Below are 20,329 nucleotides of genomic sequence, written 5' to 3'. Positions count from 1 at the left end.
CTTACATCCAAAAAACATGTTGTCTGTTTTGTAAATACGTTAGTAGATATAGTCTAGTTATAATGCTAGATGTATTTTGTTGTTGTTGTTCTCTCATTCTCTGTTATTATTTGCCATATCGACAGGAATTGCTTACTTCCCCTTTGCAAGATCAAAAATAATCATAAGTAAGATATAGTGTATCCTTCTAGGCACTTGATTTCACCTCTGGTGTGTCCAGGGGTCGGTGTTTGCCCAATTATTTATTTTGTATTGTTTATAGGAGTTATGAGATTGCTCACTGTTAGTTATCTTCACCTTTCATTATGTCAAATGCTGTCTGATGTGTTTCATACCGATTATTAGGCCTTTCTTGACACAATGATCTTCACTACGGATTACCAATTTTTTTTTAAAATTTCAATTTTTTTAATGTCAAGTTCCATATAAACAAATGACATATACAATAACATACAAAAAATGAATAATATATATCATGAACATTAAATAGAATAGACGAAATTTTCAAAATGTTTATAATCAGCAAGTGAATTGAGATTTTTCAAAATATAAGCATAAGTCATTACTGAAAATTGGACATGGTGAAAAATATTATAACAAGTTTCATTGACCTACAATATATTTTGAGATTGATTACCGTTCGCTATCTTCACCTTTCATATTTGTAAATTCTGTAAGCTATATAAGAAATAAACAATATTCTCACATTCAAAAGTTGAAGTTTCCTTTATGTGACAGTTATTACAATTACTATTTGTTTCTCGTTTCCATTTACTGAGATATGCATTATTACAGTGAATATTATTTGAAAGCTTGTAGTTAAATCCATATAACTGCTTATCAGGAATATCTAATGCAAGGTGAAGATACCGAACAGTGATCAATCTCATAACTCCTATAAGCAATACAAAATAAATAGTTGGGCTAACACGGACCCCTGGACACACCAGAGGTGGGATCAGGTGCCAAGGAGGAGTAATCATCCCCTGTTGACCTGTCACACTCGCCGTGAGCCCTATATCCTGATAAGGTAAACGGAGTAAAAAACGCAGTCAAAATCAAACATTACGCTCCATTCTCTCAGTCTTATTCCAAATAAAGTTGTGTACAAGACGTTGTATTTTCTTAATGTAGGCATTATCAGGTAAACTTAGTGTTGAAGCAACATATACAAGTTTAGATATAGCTAGTGTCTTTACTATGCTTGATTTACCAAATAACATTAGTTTTCTTCTCTTCCATGGTTCAAAGAGGTTATATCGTGATAAATTGCCAGCCAATGTTTATCATAACACTCTTTTGTATCGTGACCAGTATAAACTACCATGCAAACATCTTACTTCTTTATACGTTATCTTAATACCATATAACTCATAATACAAAATATCTTAGATTGCTTAATGAAAGGCGAAGATAACGAACAGTGATCAATCGCACAACTCACATAAGCAATGCAAAATATATAGTTGGGCAAACACGGACCCCTGGACACAACAGAGGTGGGATTAGGTGGCTAGAAGAATACATTATGTCTTAGTTATGTTTATCTTTGATCTTACAAATTCGCAAAATCCATTTAGTATATCTAAAGAAGTCTTCAATGGCATTTCGTCGTTCAAAGCTAGATTAAATCACCCACATGTTGTACAGGTTTTATTTCAAGAAGCTAAAATTTCTGCTACAAAGAGATACAACAGAGCTGAGATTGGGCAGCCTTGTCGAATGCCTCTTGTCATTTCATAAGTTTTAGATAACAAACCATTGTTTTTCATCTTAAACAATAGATTTGTGCATGATATGTTCACCCATTTTCATAAAGGTATTGCCTATTTTGAATTTTGGGGGAGTTTTAAAAAGGACATTTCATTCTACGGAGTCAAAAGCTTTTTCGAAGTCTAAGAATAGTAATTAATTAATATTTCAGTTTTCAGTTTCACAGTAGTTGAAGGCATCGATTGTTTTTAGTCTAACGTTTTCTTCTATATGTCTTCCTTTTATGTATGCAGTCTGGTTTTCATTTATTAATTTAAACAGTATATTATGAAGTCTTTATGCGAAATCGAAAGCAATAATTTTGTAATCTGTGTTTGTCAAACTTATGGGTCTATAATTTTTAGGTTCTCTATTTCGCCTTTTTTATACATGTATATAAGTTACATAATAGAAGGTCTTTGTGTATAAGAAAGTTTTCCATTATCAAAAATATATTTAAGGGCTTTGTAAAGATAAGGAAACAAGCTGTTCCCCAAAATAATAATAATTCACTTGGAAGACCAGCTTGTTCAGGTGATTTTTCCTTTTTATACGCCTGCATAAAAATGCGGGCGTATAATGATATGACGCTGTCGTCCGTCTGTCCATTCAACATTGTTTTCACAACTCGTCCTAAACCTTTTGAGGAATTTGATGAAACTTAGTACAAAGAAAGATCACAATGTGGAGATGTGCATACTGCAAGGGGGATACTGTCCACTGTTTTTAAAGGAGTTGTGGCCCTTACACTTAACTTTTTTCATTCAAAATACTTTGTCTTCCCAACCCTCCCTAAGCCCTTTGCTGGATTTTGATGAAACTAAGTGTAAAGAAAGATCACAATGTGGAAATGTGCCTATTACAAGGGGATTGCTGCATCACTATCTGTCAAGGAGTTAGGGCCATTGGACTTAGATTTATCTTATGCAATTACCTTGTTTTTGCATCTCCTCTTAAACTCTTTAGGAGTTTCATTAAAACTTAATACAAAGGAAGATCACAATTTGTAAATGTGCATATAAAAAGGGGAATGCTGTCCCACTATTTTTTAAGAAGTTACAGCCCTTGGACTGTAAATAGAAATGCAACTCATCATGTATTTTATTGTTACTTGTAATTTGTTTTATGCCTACAGAATCAAACATGTGGGATCATATAGTCTTTGGTCTGTCTGTTTATCTGTGAAAAAAATCTTTGAAAAATACCTTGATTTTGCAACACAAAGAACATTTTATATTGATCCATATTATCATCCTTGGATATGGACTTACTTGTTCAAATTTATGGGTCAATAATGTATGCGGGCGTATCATGTACCGGTTTAAAGGTGTTTTATTTTTTATATAATTGATTGCATTTTTACACTCTTGATGTGTAGGAAAAGTTTCTAATAACTTTTTGTCTTCATTATTTAGTTTTGGAAGATTGTCCATTTCAGATATTGATATATTTTCTCATCTGATATATTTTTACTTGTATAAAGTTCATTATAAAAGGAATACATCTCACTCATTATTGCGTTTTTTTTTTTCTCCTGTGTTGTGATTTTAATTTCTTAATTATGTTTGATGATTGATTGTGCTTTTTAAGACTGAAGAATTATTTTAGGTTTTTCTCTCCCTCCCTAATTTATTTTACCTTGGATCTTATTTGATAACCTTTGAATCTTTTATCATATATAAATATCGTTTAATTTCGCTTCTAATATCTTTAAATGTTTGCAGTTAAAGTCATCAATGTTTCCCTTTTCCAAATGTCATGTTCAATTGATTTTATATTTTGATTACTTGATTTCTGTTTATGTTTTGCAAAATATATAGAAAAATCTTGATTTTTCTTTTATTCAATTCCCATGCCGTCATAGTGCCAATGGCGACTTTATATTATATTATTTTGCCCACATATCACCTACATTACAATTACGTATTGGTTCTTTTAAATAGTGTACACTTTTGCATGTACTATTATTCAATTTACAATTAAAATCCGCACATTAAACTATTTTCGTTAAGAGAATGTCTTCATATAAAATGTTTGAGTTTTTTTGAAGATCTCTTTTTGACTTCATTCGGTGGATATATACTTAGACATGCAATAGTAAAGGTATTAACGAGAGGTTCAAGATTGATCAAAATTCTTTTTCCATCATCAGATTTTCTTATATTTATAATTTTTGCATTTAATTTTTCATTAATTGATAAAGACAAACTTCTGCTGAATGTATCTTATTTCTCTTAGCCATGAGAATATTGGTTGCCTTTTTTGAGAGTATCTAACCCCATTACGTTAACGGAAATAAAATTTAGTTTTCCCAAATGAAATTATTGTAATCTTATACACAAAAATCTTATACAAAAACTTAGTAAATAAAAATACCATTCCGCAGTCCAGTTCAATGTTTAAAAATCTGAATCCTTTGATGAAATCAGAATTCCGGGCCTTGGAAAAGGAAATTGCTACTAGTCATTTCAGAGTTGTTGATTAACAACTACCCGTCTCACTGGAATTAGAGTCTAAGGACGCATCGAACCCTGACAAGGATTCAGAGTCAGATTGACTACGCAAGGCTTGAATCATCTGCATAATATCTCCTTGTTTAATATTTACTTTGGAATGTTCTTGTGTTTTGGTTAGCTCCACTGATAACTTTATTACGTTTTCGATTTTTTGTAAACTTTTCTGACAATTTACCCAAGAAGATTTTGTCCAAGCCAGGACTCCATTTTGGTGTGTTATGTACCTTGTTTATCCAAGTCCGTGCAGCATGTATCCTTGAAGGTTGATTCAGCGAATATAGTGTCTTTTTACTGACCTCAATTTTTCGCGAAACATCAGCACTATGCATTTATTTTCAGTATTCTCAGTAATAACACTATCCCTTGTATCAACCCTTTGTTCATTACACCTGATTTTATCCTCAAACCGTATAGCAGATAAAGCGTCTTTGGCTTTTTGTACCATAGTGGCAGCATCAAGGTCACCACATCTGATAGCCTTTGCATATTGAAAAACATGTTCTGCTGAATTATGGGTCATTTCATAGATGTTTAGATCACATGGAAAAAATTAGATAACACATTGTCCCCTCAATTAAAGGCAATAACGTTACCCTGTGCCTCGTATGATGGACAGCTTTGATGACCAGGGTTGTGACCCTCCTGCTTATACACTTTACGCGTTTTACAGTACCTCCTGATATGGTCGTTAGCCCAACAACGCGTGCAAGTAAATTTGCGCTGATATTTGGGTTGGCCGTAGTGGAAAATTTGCCACTTCAAGCCGGCACTTGGTAGATGTTTTCCGTCAGATAAAGGTTCAATGTACATGAACCGATTTCCATTGAGAACACTTGTCATCTTATTTGTTACGGGATGCCGAATTTTCTCATAAATTATTTTGCGTTTAAGTTTCACTTTAAGTTTTTCAAGCAATTCTAGAACAGCTGAATTGTCTACAGACAAGGGGAGACCACGAAGCCTGGTTTTTAAAGTTTTCTCCGTGATGTTGTGATGACCCGAAGAATACAGATTTGTGTCATAGAGAGCAATTGGTATATTCTGGATGTTCATCCCTTCTTTCAACTTGAATGTTCGCCAAGGTATACTCGCCATAAGTTACGGTTCAGCTGTAGACAGTGCAGGGAGTCCATTAAATCGTTGTCCATTATTCTATTACTATCAGAACACTGTATGTCCGAATCTTTAAACAAAGCGGTTTGATCGTACTTTCCCTTTATCAATCACCTTTGGTAACCTTTCTTTAGTGCTGAGAGATGAAGTGTGTTGATTGATTGTATCTTGCTTAACGTCTCGCTTGAGAATTTTTCACTCATGTGGAGACGTCACCAAGACCGGTGAAGGGCTTCAAATTTAGGCCTATGCTCGGCGCTTACGGCCATTAAGCAGTAAGGATTCTTTAGCGTGCCACACCTACTGTGACACGGGATATCCGTTTTTAAGGTCATATCCAAGGACCCGTGACATCCACACCTAATGCTGAGCGTTTGGCGATGGAACTGTCACTACCTGTTTTAAAGACTTGGGTCTGTCGCAGTCAGTAGTTGAACCCCGGCCTTACGCATGCGGGGCGAAGTCTCTAACCTCTAGGTCAGTTCACCAATATACAGGTAAATAAACACACAAAAGAAACAAAGGTGTTTCTAAAAGAAGAAAAACACAAACTCCAGAAACATACATACACAATCCGAAAACTCTCCTGTGTCGCTTGATTCAGTTTTAAGCTTCAAAGTAGTTGAAGAGTTAGTGAAATGGTAGGAAGAAAAGCGTTCACCCTTTGCCTTGTCTAGTGACTCATTCCGGATTACTAAATTTACCTTATCAAGACATATGGTTCACCGCGGGTGTGACTGATCAACATGGGATGCTTACTTATCCTACGCATCTGATCCCACCTTTATTATGTTCCGAGGTATTTTTTTTTTTTTTTTGCCAAACTCGTCTTTTTGTGTTCCTTATAAATTAATTTAGTAATAATCTCTCTGGACGTTGTTTCTGTAGCAAAACATTTGATAATTTGACTTGTAAATCATCTAACATTGTCTACGCTATTGAACGTAACCTGTGTAGCTTAACCCTTTCTCTACCGGCACATTTTAGAGCTTTTGAAAGACTAAATGACAATATTTTAAATGGAGTTACATCTGCATGCATCACCATTTTACGTAGGCATGTGACATATAATTTGGTTAGGAATTGGACAGGGAACATTTTTTTTCTATAAAGTGTGCCATGATATCCCATGACCACTATAGTATATATAGGGTATTTGAATGACCCAGTAAACCCGTGAGTATCCCACAGGCTTGCCTATGCATTACGCTGAATGAATTCCTTTATGGCCTGAACGTCTAACGTGCTTTCTGACAATATACGTCTGGCTTTCCAGAACGGTAGTTCAAAGATACCTCTTGGCGGGAACTGTCATCCGGGCTCCGGAAGCTGTCTGCCAAACAGGTCGTACTGGGGACGACTCCCCAGATACTACACCACAAAGAGTTATACGGGGTCAATAGTCATTTAAGTTCACAGTTTTAGAGTATTTTTTTCTCTTGAATATATACATTACGACCTCTTTCACTAGATTGGAGTCAAAAATAGGAAATTCTAAATGCATGAGCTGATGTTACGTTTAAAATACTACAAAAAATCACAATCAAATTAATTGATTTGATTGACAAACAAAATATTTTTGGTTGCTACAAAACAACACCCATGGTATAATTTTGATCATAATTTGCCTCTCTACATCCACAATTTAAACATAATTACATTGCATGGTGATTAGTAAATGTCACATTATTTGAAAAATATAATCTTTGACTAAATCTTAATAATTCTAAAAGGTTTTTAACAAAAAAAATAATGAAGAATATTAAGGTCAAAGGTCATAAAATGGAAATTTCGTACTTTACATACGTATCCATCATTTTCTAATAATATGACGTGTTGTCATTATGTTCCACTAAATAGTATAAATATTGCAACATTAAGAGAAAGATCTTTAATGTTAAAATCTAAAATAATCCATTTTGTGGTATTCAAATATATTTGGTTGCTAAGCAACAAAACCATTATTATATCAAATATTGAAAAATCACTGCCGGTTTTCCTCCACAAGTTCAATGTATACGAATGCTCAAGTACTTACATGTACTTTCAATCACTAAATTTAAATTTACTTGCATTATATTTAACAAAACTGTTCTTACATTCAACCTCTTAAAACCTATTTGTAGACATAATTCGTGATACTGGGTTGTTCCGATAGAGGCATGCGTTGACCAATATCTATCTATCGACTGGACCTCCTCAGCAGACATGCATAAGATAATGTACAAAAATCTGGAAAAAAATGAGAATTTATTTATGTTTAGCCCCAAATACAGATGCATTCTCAGAGCTTTTGAATATTAAATTGGCTCTGTAAATGTTTTCTATAATTAAGGACCTCTGAAAATTATGCGTTTAATTATTTATGGAATTTTATCAGGGGTAATTGTAGTACACATTTAATAAATGTGTTAGATGCACAGCCAGAATAATTTTGGTAAACGTAATCTTATCAAAATGCATTTTATTATTCCTTTTAAACTGGAAATCAATGTTACAATATCGGTACTTTCAAACTAGTAATACCTGTACAGTTCCTCTTCAGTGACGGGCTGCGAACTTCCTTGGGAAATATATGACAATACTTCCCCCTAGATATGATCATATCAGCATAATGGCTTGTGGCAACAGAGATGGAGAAAACCAAATCTTCTGCCAAAAACAGCTTCATAAAATCTGCAGTTCTCTGAATAATCGGGTCCCATATATAAAAAAGGAAATTGCAAATAATCAGTATTGGCCATCATACCTTATTTGTCAGCATTTAAAACACTTATCATACCTTATAATTAAAAACAGAATGATGACTTTTCGTATTTAGTCTCCTTTTTCTATTGCATGCAAGGTGAAGGTAACGAACAGTGATCAACCTCATAACTCCTAAAAGCAATACAAAATAGATAGTTGGACAAACACGGATCCCTGGACACACCAGAGGTGGGATCAAGTGCCTAGGAGGAGTAAGCATTCCCCGTTGACCGGTCACACCCGCCGTGAGCCATATATCCTGATCAGGTAAACGGAGTTATCCACAATCAAAATCAGTGTGCCAAGAACGGCTTAACAATCGGTATGAAACACGTCAGACAGTATTTGACCCAATGCGAGGTTGTATTGACGAACTAGATCCTAATAACGAACATAGAATTTGCGAAATGCTGACTTCAATCGAGACTATTGAAACCCCTGTATCATCAACTTGTTTGTCAGTAGCTTACCTCGATTTAAAAACTGACTATACGCAGAAACAAGCTCTTGTATATCGAATCAGTTGAGATATATAAACACTATATGCAGGTGATAATGAAATATTGCTACATAAATATGGGAAGTTGACGATGGAGAAGCTGAAACCATCCTGTTTATCATGCAGTTTAGTTGTCAGTTTGCCGTTAATGTCTACTTTCAATAAGATAGCTAAGTATGAAGCAGAAGTGGACGACCTTGTGATGTCCTTTGTTTCAAGCTCGCAGGGATATAACAAATCGACATATGAATGAAAGCTATTATTATTAATAGACACTACATCATCGATATATCTAAATGTCGAATTGAAGGCCACAGCAAGATATTTTTTTCTTCTCGCGTAGAAGTTTTTGAATAAAATCGTATGACAAACGGGGTGATTTCAGCTTCTCCATCGTTAACTTCCCATATCTATGAAGCAATATTCCATTATCACCTGCATATGGTGTTTATATCTCCCAACAGATTCGATGGGCAAGATGTTGTTCTGCGTATGGTCAGATTTTAAATCGAGGCAAGTTAGAGACAAAGAAGTAGATTGTACAGGGGTTCAATGTTCGCGATAGAAGTCAGCATTTCGGAAATTTTATGGTTGTTATAACGATCTAGTTCGTCAATACAAACTATCATTGGGTTAAATGCTGTCTGAAGTGTTTCATACCGATTGTTAAGGCGGTCTTGTATGGCATGTCAAACTTTGCAATCTTTTCCATTTGTATTGTATAATTTTGCATTTGTATTCTTTATTTTCCATTTGCATTGTATAATTTTTCATTTGCATTGTATAATTTACATTTGTATTGTATAAATTTTCATTTGTATTCTATATTTTCCATTTGTATTGTATATTTTTTTCATTTGCATTGTATACTTTCCATTTGCATTGCAAACTCTTTCATTTGTATTGCATCAGAGGGATTGTTTATTTTGATTTGTTACAAATGATTTCATTAGTTTAGGTCCCAGGTAGATTTACCCGCCACCAACATTAGGTGACGTACCACAAATAGACTTACTATGCTACATGTACCCGCACAGTGGCGTAGCAGTGGAGGTTCTTTAACGTATCAACGCCTGTCGCTTTGAAGGTCAACTTATCCGAAAGATCCGTGATTCTCACTTTTAAATAGCAATTCGTATGGGAAGATTTAACTATATTTATGCATTAGGTTTGATCCAACCATGATACGAGTAGAACTCGAACATACGACTTCACGGTTACGAATCAAAGGGCATATCACTAAACTACCGCGATCTGTTCCATATAATGACTAGCTGAACATACATACATACATATAGCTAGCAATGACGAATCTTGCACCGGTAGACAACCCTCCCCCTTCACAAATATGATATTTTGTATAGAAATGTCGAAAAAAGCATGCAGGTACGTTTTGTTTTGTCAGAACGCACTTGTTTCAGGGGACCTCGCCCCCCCTCCCCCCTGCAACCCCCCCCCCCTTCCCCTCCACCAAGGCTTTGTACTGGACTCACTAAGGATCTTAAGACAGTCCCCATACATCCAGAAGTTTACTGCATCCTTTCGTTCAGAATTATATAGATCAGCCAGTGGTTAAATAAGAGGCTAGTTTGAATAAACTGAACACATTAGACGCATAAAAGCGATGCATTAATTGGGGGTTGTTATGCCATTGCACTAAGCAAATACGATACATTCCCGCGAAACGTGGCTCCTGAACTTGACCTCTTCAACATCTCGCGCATTACCAAATTCGAAAAACGATAACTTAAGATAAATCCATTGAATAGTGGTAACAAACTCGATGTTAACAACTGGCCGAATTAAATCCCCCAAATCTACTGAGTTCTGACTAAGTAAAAATGTGCATGCTTTTCTGGACAGTTCTATTTAAAAATTTATCATGGGGGGATTTACCACTACTAGGGCTAGCTGCGTATTTTCAAAAATAACTAGTCCTGCTTGGTTTGTAGGCAGGAGGTCGTGAGTTCGAGAACCGTTACTGTCATTGCCGCATCAAACCTAAGACATAAACAAAGGCAGATATTGCTCCTTTGCCAAACACTCGGCATTTAAAAGTGTGAACCACGGATCTCTCCGTAATGACCTTCAAAACAGATATTCCGTGTCGCTGCAGGCGTAGATACGATAAAGAAGCGTCACTGCTACAGCCCTGTGTGCTAAGCACGTCTACATTTGTGGTACATCAGTGAACAATACTCAAAGCAACGTTAACTAATGAAATCTTTCGTAACAAATCAAAATAAACATTCCCTGGATAAAATACAAATGGAAAATTATACAATACAAATAGAAATTGTACAACGCAAATGAAAAAGTATACAATGCAAATGGAAAATATAGGATACAAATGGAAAACTATACAATACAAATGGAAAAGATCAAATATTGCAACGTTTGACATGCCATATTCTTGGCGCACTGATTTTGACTGTGGATAACTCTGTTTACCTGATCAGGATATAGGGCTCACGACGGGTGTGACCGGTCAACAGGGGATGATTACTCCTCCTAGACACCTGATCCCACCTCTGGTGTGTCCAGGGGTCCGTGTTTGTCCAACTATCTATTTTGTATTGCTTGTAGGAGTTATGAGAATGATCACTGTTCGTTATCTTTACCTTTGAACCCGATTGTTATGTTGTTCATGGCACACTGATTTTGACTACGGATGACTCAGTTTACCTGGTCAGAATATAGGGGTCACGGCGGGAGTGACCTGTGGACAGGTGATGCTTGCTCCTCCTAGACACCTAATTCCACCTCTGGTGTGTCCAGGGTCCGTGTTGCCCAACTATCTATTTTGTATTGCTTGTTGGAGTTGTGAGATTATTCACTGTTCGTTATCTTCGCCTTTCATTTGATAATGGTAAGACAACATACTCTACAATTGTTTCCATTTCCGTAATTGTTTACTCGTATGACAAAGAAATAACAGATGTTCAGTGGACTCAATTTCTGTAGCACAAATATTACATTTGTTGTTGTTGAATATTTTGCATTTGATAAATATTTGTTTGTCCCAAGAATTCTATGGAATTATCTATATTCTAATTAAAACAATTTGCTACCTCTACTACAATTGAAAATATCGTCAAACTAAAGTAGTGTTTTCCTTTTTTGCTCAGTTTGTGGCATCAAATGGATATTTCTAATAAATATACTATACACCTCTTTAATATCTTTTAGTAACACTTTGATTTTAAGTGGTAGCAAAGACAGGAGTTTACCAATTTTAAACCCATCATTTATTAATGAAGATATATCTCTTTTTCAATCCAAGGACAGTTGTTAAAGGTAGAGTAATGCCAATTTTTCATCCCAGTTCATCAATGCTTATGAATGCTCCAAATTACCCTCGAATTGATGAAGGTATCATGACATGGAAATATTTGCAAAGACAGTTTAATATAAAATCCATTAAAGCAACTTTCAAATGATTGATTGTCGAGATCCGTCTCTCTGTAACGTACTTATTACAAAAATCTGTCTTTCTGTATGATCTCTTTACTTCTGTAAATAGATAGAAAATTATGTGATATCTTTCTCTCAAACTAGGTTCAGTGCATCATCCCTTAAGGATGTACTCTCGTGGTAATTTTACCGCGAGTGAGTCTCCATAGTTTTTAAAGTCGTAAATATGGGAATGCGTGTTTTTATTTTGTATGCACAAAGTAGAATATTAATATGTGTTTTTATTCGTTAGTAATGTTAATAAACTAACAAACATTAATTAAAACATGCCATTTTTGTTACTTTTTTCTCATTTAACGACATTCATGATGATGTTGAGATTGTAAACAAACGCGACCTCGAAGATATAGGCGATATACGTGCAATGTACGGTGTCGCATTTAGTATATTCAAATGCAATTCAGAAACATACTCAGGCGACTCGTTAGAAGGAAAAGGGCAGTTATAGATCAGGCTGAATCACATAGTGACATAGTTTATGTACTGTGCTGTACTGACGAGAAGGGAGAATGGAAGAATGTAAGCGATGTAGTACTAGAATCAGAGGCTGCTGATATACATGTAGTGTTGAATGAATTTGTAAGTTTTTCAATATACAATACATTTTTTATGAAAATAAAATCTACAAAGTAAGTAGATCTGTATATAAATTGATCAGCGATTTTCCCGATCCCGCCTAGTCGGTCATCAGCAAATCTCGCTCCTGATGTTCAATGTATCATTATCGAAGCATCATTTTGATTAAAAAAATGTAATCTATACCATTGTTTTAAAAACTCGCCAACGTATACAGCGAATTTAGTTCATGAAAAAGAATTCAAAGGGAAAATGGGGTTTCTCCCATCAAGAGAACTGTTGTGCGCCGTTCGTGTACAAATTAGTTAAAACAAAAAATAATGTTGTTGACTATATATACATGTATAGATGTGTTTTTGTTTTTTTTTTTGGGGGGGGGGGGGCTATTACATCGATACTTTGTTTCTGATCAGTTCTGGAAAATTTAATTATTTTATCAAAAATATATTTTAATTATTTCTTCAAAGTGTAATTGTCAAACAGTTTTAATCATGTTAACATTTGTTTATAGGGTATTGAAAATGCACATTTAAAAAACAATCCTGATTAGAAGTTCAGCATATATTTCATAAACAGTCATTTCTGCATAAAACAAATTCATATATAACATTTGGCATAAGAAATTCTTTTAGCGTAATAATTTGTTGGGCAAGTCATTAAAACGTAATCCCTGGCTAGACAAAAAATGGAGTTAGTTGAAGTTGGTGTATTAGCAGTCTGGTGGTAAACCTAATAGTATATTCTGTTCTATTGTTAAGAATTTACAGTATTGATAGTAACTGAGTTCCAATGTTTGCGTTTTAGCTACATCCATTTGGTAACCACAGTGAGAGGGATGAGTTGTACTATCATCATATGAAGAGCCATACCAGGAAGTGCATATTTCTTCCTCATTGTCACGTGGAAGTTGACTATCAAAACTGGTTGATGGATAATAACTCAAGTAGATGTACTTTGTATTCTATTCAAACGAAATTTGGTCATATGGATAAGTGCAAAGAAGGAAATATGCCTATTAATTTGGGAGTCAGAAGGTCAAAATGTTGTAAATCTACCTTGTAGTGTCAACGAGCATCTTCAGATTATTCTTTTAAACCAGCCCACCCACTCGGACTCAAGCTGGTAGATGTAAATAAGAAACCACGTAAAAACTCTATTTTACGCTTGCATTGTACATACCAATTGATCCAAATTTGCGCGTTTTGGGCTGAAAATAAATGTGCAAAATCACAGTATGCACTGTATGCATATGTTTAAATTATGGGTGCATTGTTTCGTCATACCACTAATTGGTAAATGAATCTGGAATAAGGCTATTTTTAGCCCGCGTTCGAAATTTTAAATCGGGCGGAGAAACGATGCTAACGGCAGGAATCATACATGTGTGGTGTATTACAACACTGATAGGAAGTCTGCAACCCCCACACGTGACAATGGAAAGAACGACAAGTAAATAAAACATTTTTCATGAAAATTATATGTGCAATATATGCTAGGCCTAAATGTATTTAACGAAAAAAAAGATATTTCATAGTTGTGTTTCGAGAGAATATTGCAATGACTGGTACTGATTTCAACATTGCAAGATTTTCAAGCAGTCACTGTACATATTTCTACATACTGGCATTGTTCTTTCTCTAACAAAATATAGCATTATTTGTGTTCAATACCATACCAGTTTTACAGCGTAAGGAGGAATCCTCAAACCTGTTTGTCATGATGGGGAGCTTTGATGTTTCAAAAAAGAACCTCTATTCTGGCATATGCGGATAAGTGATGCCCCACTTTTCAGTTTATAACATTATTACCCAACTCTCTAGTATGTATTGCTTATAGGAGTTATAAAATTAGTCACCATTCATTATCTTTCCCTTTCCTTATTGGACAAATAATTCTGAAACGTGTATGTCATGGAGACGTGCTTTTTGTATAAAATAATGTATATGGAGAGGTGACTTTCTGTAACATATTCAGTTATTTCATTTTCTATAAAAGGAAGAATCATCATACCTGTTTTTAATGGAGAGGTGTTTTCTCCCATGAAATAATTCTTAAACTTAAACTTAAGGAAAGGCGACCACTTTCCCCTCACTTCTGCCTTAATTTTCTTATTCCCTTCAAAACTCATATTTCAAGGTAGAGCTTCAAAATTGTGTATGAAAGGCGAATATAACGAACCTTGATCAATCCTATAGCTCCTTTGAAGAATACAAAATAGATATTTGGGCAACACGGACCTCTGGATATAACAGAAGTGGGATCAGATGCCTATGTTAAGTAAGCATTCCATGTTGACCGATCACACCCGTCGTAAGCCCTATATTTTGAACAGGTAAAAGTAATTCTTAGTAAAAATCGTGTGCCAAGAACAGCATAACAATCGGTATGAAACATGTCAGACAGCATTTCACCCAATGTGAGGTAGTAATGTGGTCCCTTGATCAGATGTTTGAATAAAAGTTGTAGAAGTTGATTGTCGTAAAACAGAATGACGTTAAAATTATACTTACATGTATTATGATTGATACGGTTCCTAGATCTCTATCAATGATTTTTAATCGCATTTGATAATTGTAATTCGTTTCGTAATTTCAATAATGACAATAAAAAGCAAACTAACTTGTATACAGTGTAGGTATTTCATCGGGGATTTTTTTTTTTATTTTGCTTGAATTTATTTTATGAAGAAAAATTGAGTGGATCTCCTAAAGAGAGGGGTATATACTTGTTGAAATGTAAGACTTTCCACAATTAAACTCGTTGATGCTTACAACATAATTAAGAAAATAAGAATGGATGAAGAGTACATGACATGTTTTTGTATGATTATCATTTAGTAATGAAGAATTCCAACTGTTCTTTGTATTTTGCAAAACTAATGCAGTTTTAATACAAAAACAGTAAAAGCTTTTTAAATTTCGCCTAAATCTCATATTCGTTATTTACAGATTGACAGTCTATAGCTCTGAATTTCTGAGTTTCTATAACCAGGTACATGTATTACTGATGTTTATTTATGGACTATATTAATCATTAACACATTGTTTCAATGTGAGGGAACACCACGCATGTACATCATGATTTTTTTTCCTTTACTGGTAAACTACAAATTATCATTAAATCATTTCTTGTTCCACTTTTATGAATGAAATAACCCCACTTCTCTTTTTTTTTAAATTTAGATCTACTTACTCCAATCACACACTATTACAGAAACACATATGTAATATGTGCACATCAAGTCAATGATCTTTTTTTCATATTTAAATCATTCATGTAATAACTGCAAAAATCCAAATATAAAGCCAATATTAATAAATCAACAATTATAGATGTATGATTACATTGTAATGATACTAGAATTAACTTTTTTGTTATTTGATATACATCAACTATATTTTGTCTGTGAGATACATTTGCTGTTTCATTCATATTACTACATTTCTCAACATAGATATATTAAAGGTCTCAGAAATCAAAATTAAGCTAGATCAATAGTATAATTCAAGGAGAAGAGATGATTTTTTTTATAATCATACAGGGATTTTGTTGTTGTTAATTTTGGCCAAGTCAGGACTCATTGTGTGCACTAGGTATAGTTATCATATGGATATATAAGATTTTCGTTTTTAACCAAATTGAATTTTCTACGTAATTATAGTGTAATGATGATATTATACATGCATATAGAAAATTACTATAGCTGTGCTAGTCTATTTAGATCACCAGAGAAAACTTAAGTGACCTATTACAATTGGTCTCCGTCCGTCTTTGTCCGTCATGCGTTCATAATTGAATATCTTCATCATAATTGTCATTCCACTTTTTCGATTTGGTACAAAGTATCTTTGGAAGAAGGGAAAGATAAATTGTAAATTCAGGACACCTGCATTCCTGGGGCCTTAGGAGTGGGGCAAAACTTTTTTTTTTAAATAACTAATTTTCAAAAATCTTCTCTACAACTGCACATGTGTAACACAAAACTAAGTGCATCGTGAAGTTGAAATGGGAGGCCTCTAACAAAATTGTAAATATCATGATCCCCACAGTGGAGGTTCTGACCCGAGGGCAGGGCCAAACTTGAGATATAGTATTTACGTGCAAACACTAAAAGGACATTATCTTTAGTGGCATTGATACTAAATTGAAGCTAAATGGATATTTAGACAGACCAGGTACTTTTTTACCAAATTTGTGAATTTGATGATCCCAGAGTTAGGGTTGTGTATCAGAGTTGGGCCAAAATGGTCAGTTATTAAATATTTGAGCAATAAAACATTCTAATCTTCTTCTTAGGAACTACTATTTCAAGTCCTTTCAAATTTGTCTTGAAGCATTTTTAAGACAAGGAGGACATAAATTGTAATTTTCAGGACTTGTACACCTTTACGACGTTTGAGGCGGGCATACATTGACAAATATTCTTAAATCTCCACAGTTGCATATCTTTAAGAAAAACTAAATGCATCATGATATACAACAGGAATACCTCTACCAAAATTGGTATCTTCATGATCCCCGGGATATAGCTTTTGACCCCAGAATAAGGCAAAAATTGGTACTTATAGTGTATATGTGTAAATCATATAACCAATTATATGCTTGCATGCTATTGATACTAAGATGAAACTGATTAAATATTTAGAAGTCATTTACGAAAATTGTAACTTTCATGATCTTAGGGGGTTACTTTCGGGATGGAGCCAAAATTATCACCGTGATTATAAATTGCCTTTATCATTTGACGGACTTCTTTTAACTTGCTTATGCATTATAAAAACCAAATGCATATTATGAAATATATATGTGAATATGGCAATCGAAGGGGTTTTCCCTTAATATGGGTCAACATTTGTGATATCGTTGATTTTGATACATATCATATATCATGTAAAGCTGTTCATCAGTATATGCACTTGTTTTGTACTGTAGCTGAATATTAAATTGTAGATTAGATATTCAGAACATAACTTTTTTTATAGATTCCATAGCCTTTGAGACTAGTAATACTTTTAATTAGTACTCAGGGGACCGAAGAGACCTGTGGCTCTCTTGTTTTTTATGAATATCATACCAACTATGATTACTTGGGTTCTCTATTTTATTTGACACGATAAAGGGAATAAAACGCTGAAACATAAACAAGGATAACTCGTATCATGAAACATCTAGATATCAAAGGAATACAAGTTATTCCCCTTGATATTAATATAACTCTAGTGATAATGCATATTACACAGTACAACATGTAGGCAGGTGTAAATTATTGAATAATAAATACCAATATCCTTGTAAAGCTGTTGCATATTATTTTATGACATAAACATAACAATACAATTCAATCACTTGTTGTTGTTTTTTTTTTTTGGAACAAGGTTCCTCTCAGAAGGCAAGTAGAGCTATTAATTATGTAGCTCATTCAATTTAGTACTACAAAATATTTACAAAAGTACTATACTGATTGAATCCTAGATATACATGATATATGCATGAACAAAATATACAAAATGTGATGATAAATAAAATGCTACAATTTACTCATCTTTAATTCGAAATTGTTCTTTAACTTCAATTTAACAGAAATGCTAAGTTAGAAATTTTACAGAAATGAAGAAAGAAGCATGACGTAAATAGTGAGCATGTACTTACTGTTAGTGAATATCCAAATCCTCCAAATGACTTATCAGATTATGCCTTAGAAAAGCTCTAATACCCACTTTCTGAGTGCTTTCTGAAGTCTTACTTTATTCTTAATTAGGGACTTGAAAGCGGGGGAATTAGATAGTAAAACTATTGGTTTAGAGAACCACCTGACCTTAATCACATGTCTGAAAGTGACCACACAGGTGTAAATACCTAAGGCTCAAAGATACCTTTCTAACAATGCAGTAAACCAAAAGAATAATCATGTGTAGCCCAATATACTAAACAGTGTATTACACATGATGATGAATAATGAATGGCGTTGATAATATAGATTAATGCTGATGAAAACATATATGATGATAAAGTTAGATAATAAAGTTTAGGAAACACATTCAAAGATATTGAGGACATTATATTGTATTTTCTCACCACTAGCTAAGTAATATGAAACCACATGCATAGCATGCAGATACTGCGACATTACATAATTCTTGTAAATAAAATTACACTCTACTACATAGCTTTGGTAGATCTTTATCCGGTTTTCGTCACTGCGGAAGTTTACATGACCTCTTATCTTTCAATGAGTAAAAAAAAACCCACTTAGTGTAAATTCAGATAACAATAACTTTAGCAGGGGTGAACATGTTTACTTCTCAATACTACAATAAAAAAAAAACAAGAAAACTATCACGGTTTTAAATGTCCGACCAAAACGCAAAGTATCGAAACGTAAATTAGGCGACAGGGATAAAACTTCACTGAACAAGCTTAGCTGAAGCTGGAGCAAGGTAAGTGTAGCTATGGGAACTTAAACGTTTATTTAGTCCGTTATTGAGGTATATCCTATTTCAGTAACTAGGAAACGCTAACACAAAAATTAAAACATATGTAATTGAATGACATGTTAAAAAAAACGATATTCCCTAGTCATACCTTACATACGTGAAAAAAAAACCAAAATGGCGATCCTCAAAAACTGCAATAATTCGCAATTAGGGATTTAACAGCGGTTATCTTTAAGATTGTGTAGATAAGTGATTCTTCATTGTAGAAATTCATACATAACTAATTACGAATCATACCATATAACATATTATATTTAGCTATTTCGTTCTAAACATCCCTCTTGCATGTTCATCAGGTTTGGCTTATCGAAAACGTAACAAATTTGCAATCATGCAAGAATTGAAAAATATTAACTGACCCAGAAAGAACCGTTTTCTGAAAACTACTTAATGTATATGTGTATTGTGCTATTTTCTCTATATCCCTTGTTATCTATGGGAACGGGAAGTTGGTCATACACCATGTAACACTATTGATATTTTACGCATTGTTTCAGTATATGAGATTCAAAACAACATTAAATCATTTAATGGTATAATTTCCCCAGAATCATACTACTTTCCTCAGATACAGACTACACATTCATTTCCAAACTAGCTAAACAACTCTAGACACATTAACATTTCCAGACAAATGCTAAGAAATTGCAAACATGTGCTAAACAATACCCAGATATATGATAACATATCAAGTTGAATACCTAACATTAAATTTAAGACATATACCGAGCATTTATATACATTTTCAAAATATGTACAAGCATAAACAGACACACTTCAAGATTCAACATTTTAAACTTTATTTAGCATTCACTGTCGAATATGTAGCATTAAAACATATACAATAAACTCACATCCAAACATTTTCATACACATGCATGAAAGGTGAATATAACGAACAGTGATGTATTAAAGATTGAAACACACATGCTAAACATGTGCAAACATGTAATAACCTAATGTATACTACAAACTTATGACAAATGCTACACATTTCCAAATATATGTTCTGGAGTTTGAGACACAAACTGAACCCTTTCTCTTACATATACATATACTTGCATTTTCAAATACTAAACATTCCCATAGACACATTGAACGTTTCTAGACAAATCATACGTACAGCTTGGTGAACAGTACCAACAGAGATTATGTTA

General features: G+C 33.9%; 2 protein-coding genes across 5 annotated transcripts in view; both read left to right on the top strand.

The window, feature by feature from the left end:
- LOC125656716 (uncharacterized) overlaps positions 1-3,260 on the top strand; it is a 52,756-nt gene extending 49,496 nt beyond the window's left edge. For both annotated transcript variants that reach the window (XM_056143355.1, XM_056143356.1), the window contains exon 5: positions 1-3,260. This exon is cut by the window's left edge and continues 2,388 nt beyond it. The gene's annotated coding sequence lies outside the window, so the exon portion shown is untranslated.
- Positions 3,261-17,879: 14,619 nt separating this feature from the next.
- LOC125654244 (uncharacterized) overlaps positions 17,880-20,329 on the top strand; it is a 40,533-nt gene continuing 38,083 nt past the window's right edge. For all 3 annotated transcript variants that reach the window (XR_007362264.2, XM_056143353.1, XM_048884108.2), the window contains exon 1: positions 17,880-19,115. The gene's annotated coding sequence lies outside the window, so the exon portion shown is untranslated. The remainder of the gene's footprint in view (positions 19,116-20,329) is intronic.

This window comes from Ostrea edulis, chromosome 7 (genome assembly GCF_947568905.1).
Source record: "Ostrea edulis chromosome 7, xbOstEdul1.1, whole genome shotgun sequence".
Classification (NCBI taxonomy): Eukaryota; Metazoa; Mollusca; class Bivalvia; order Ostreida; family Ostreidae; genus Ostrea; species Ostrea edulis.
The sequence above is the reverse complement of the archived record's forward strand: the minus strand, read 5'-3'. Positions and strand labels throughout refer to the sequence as shown.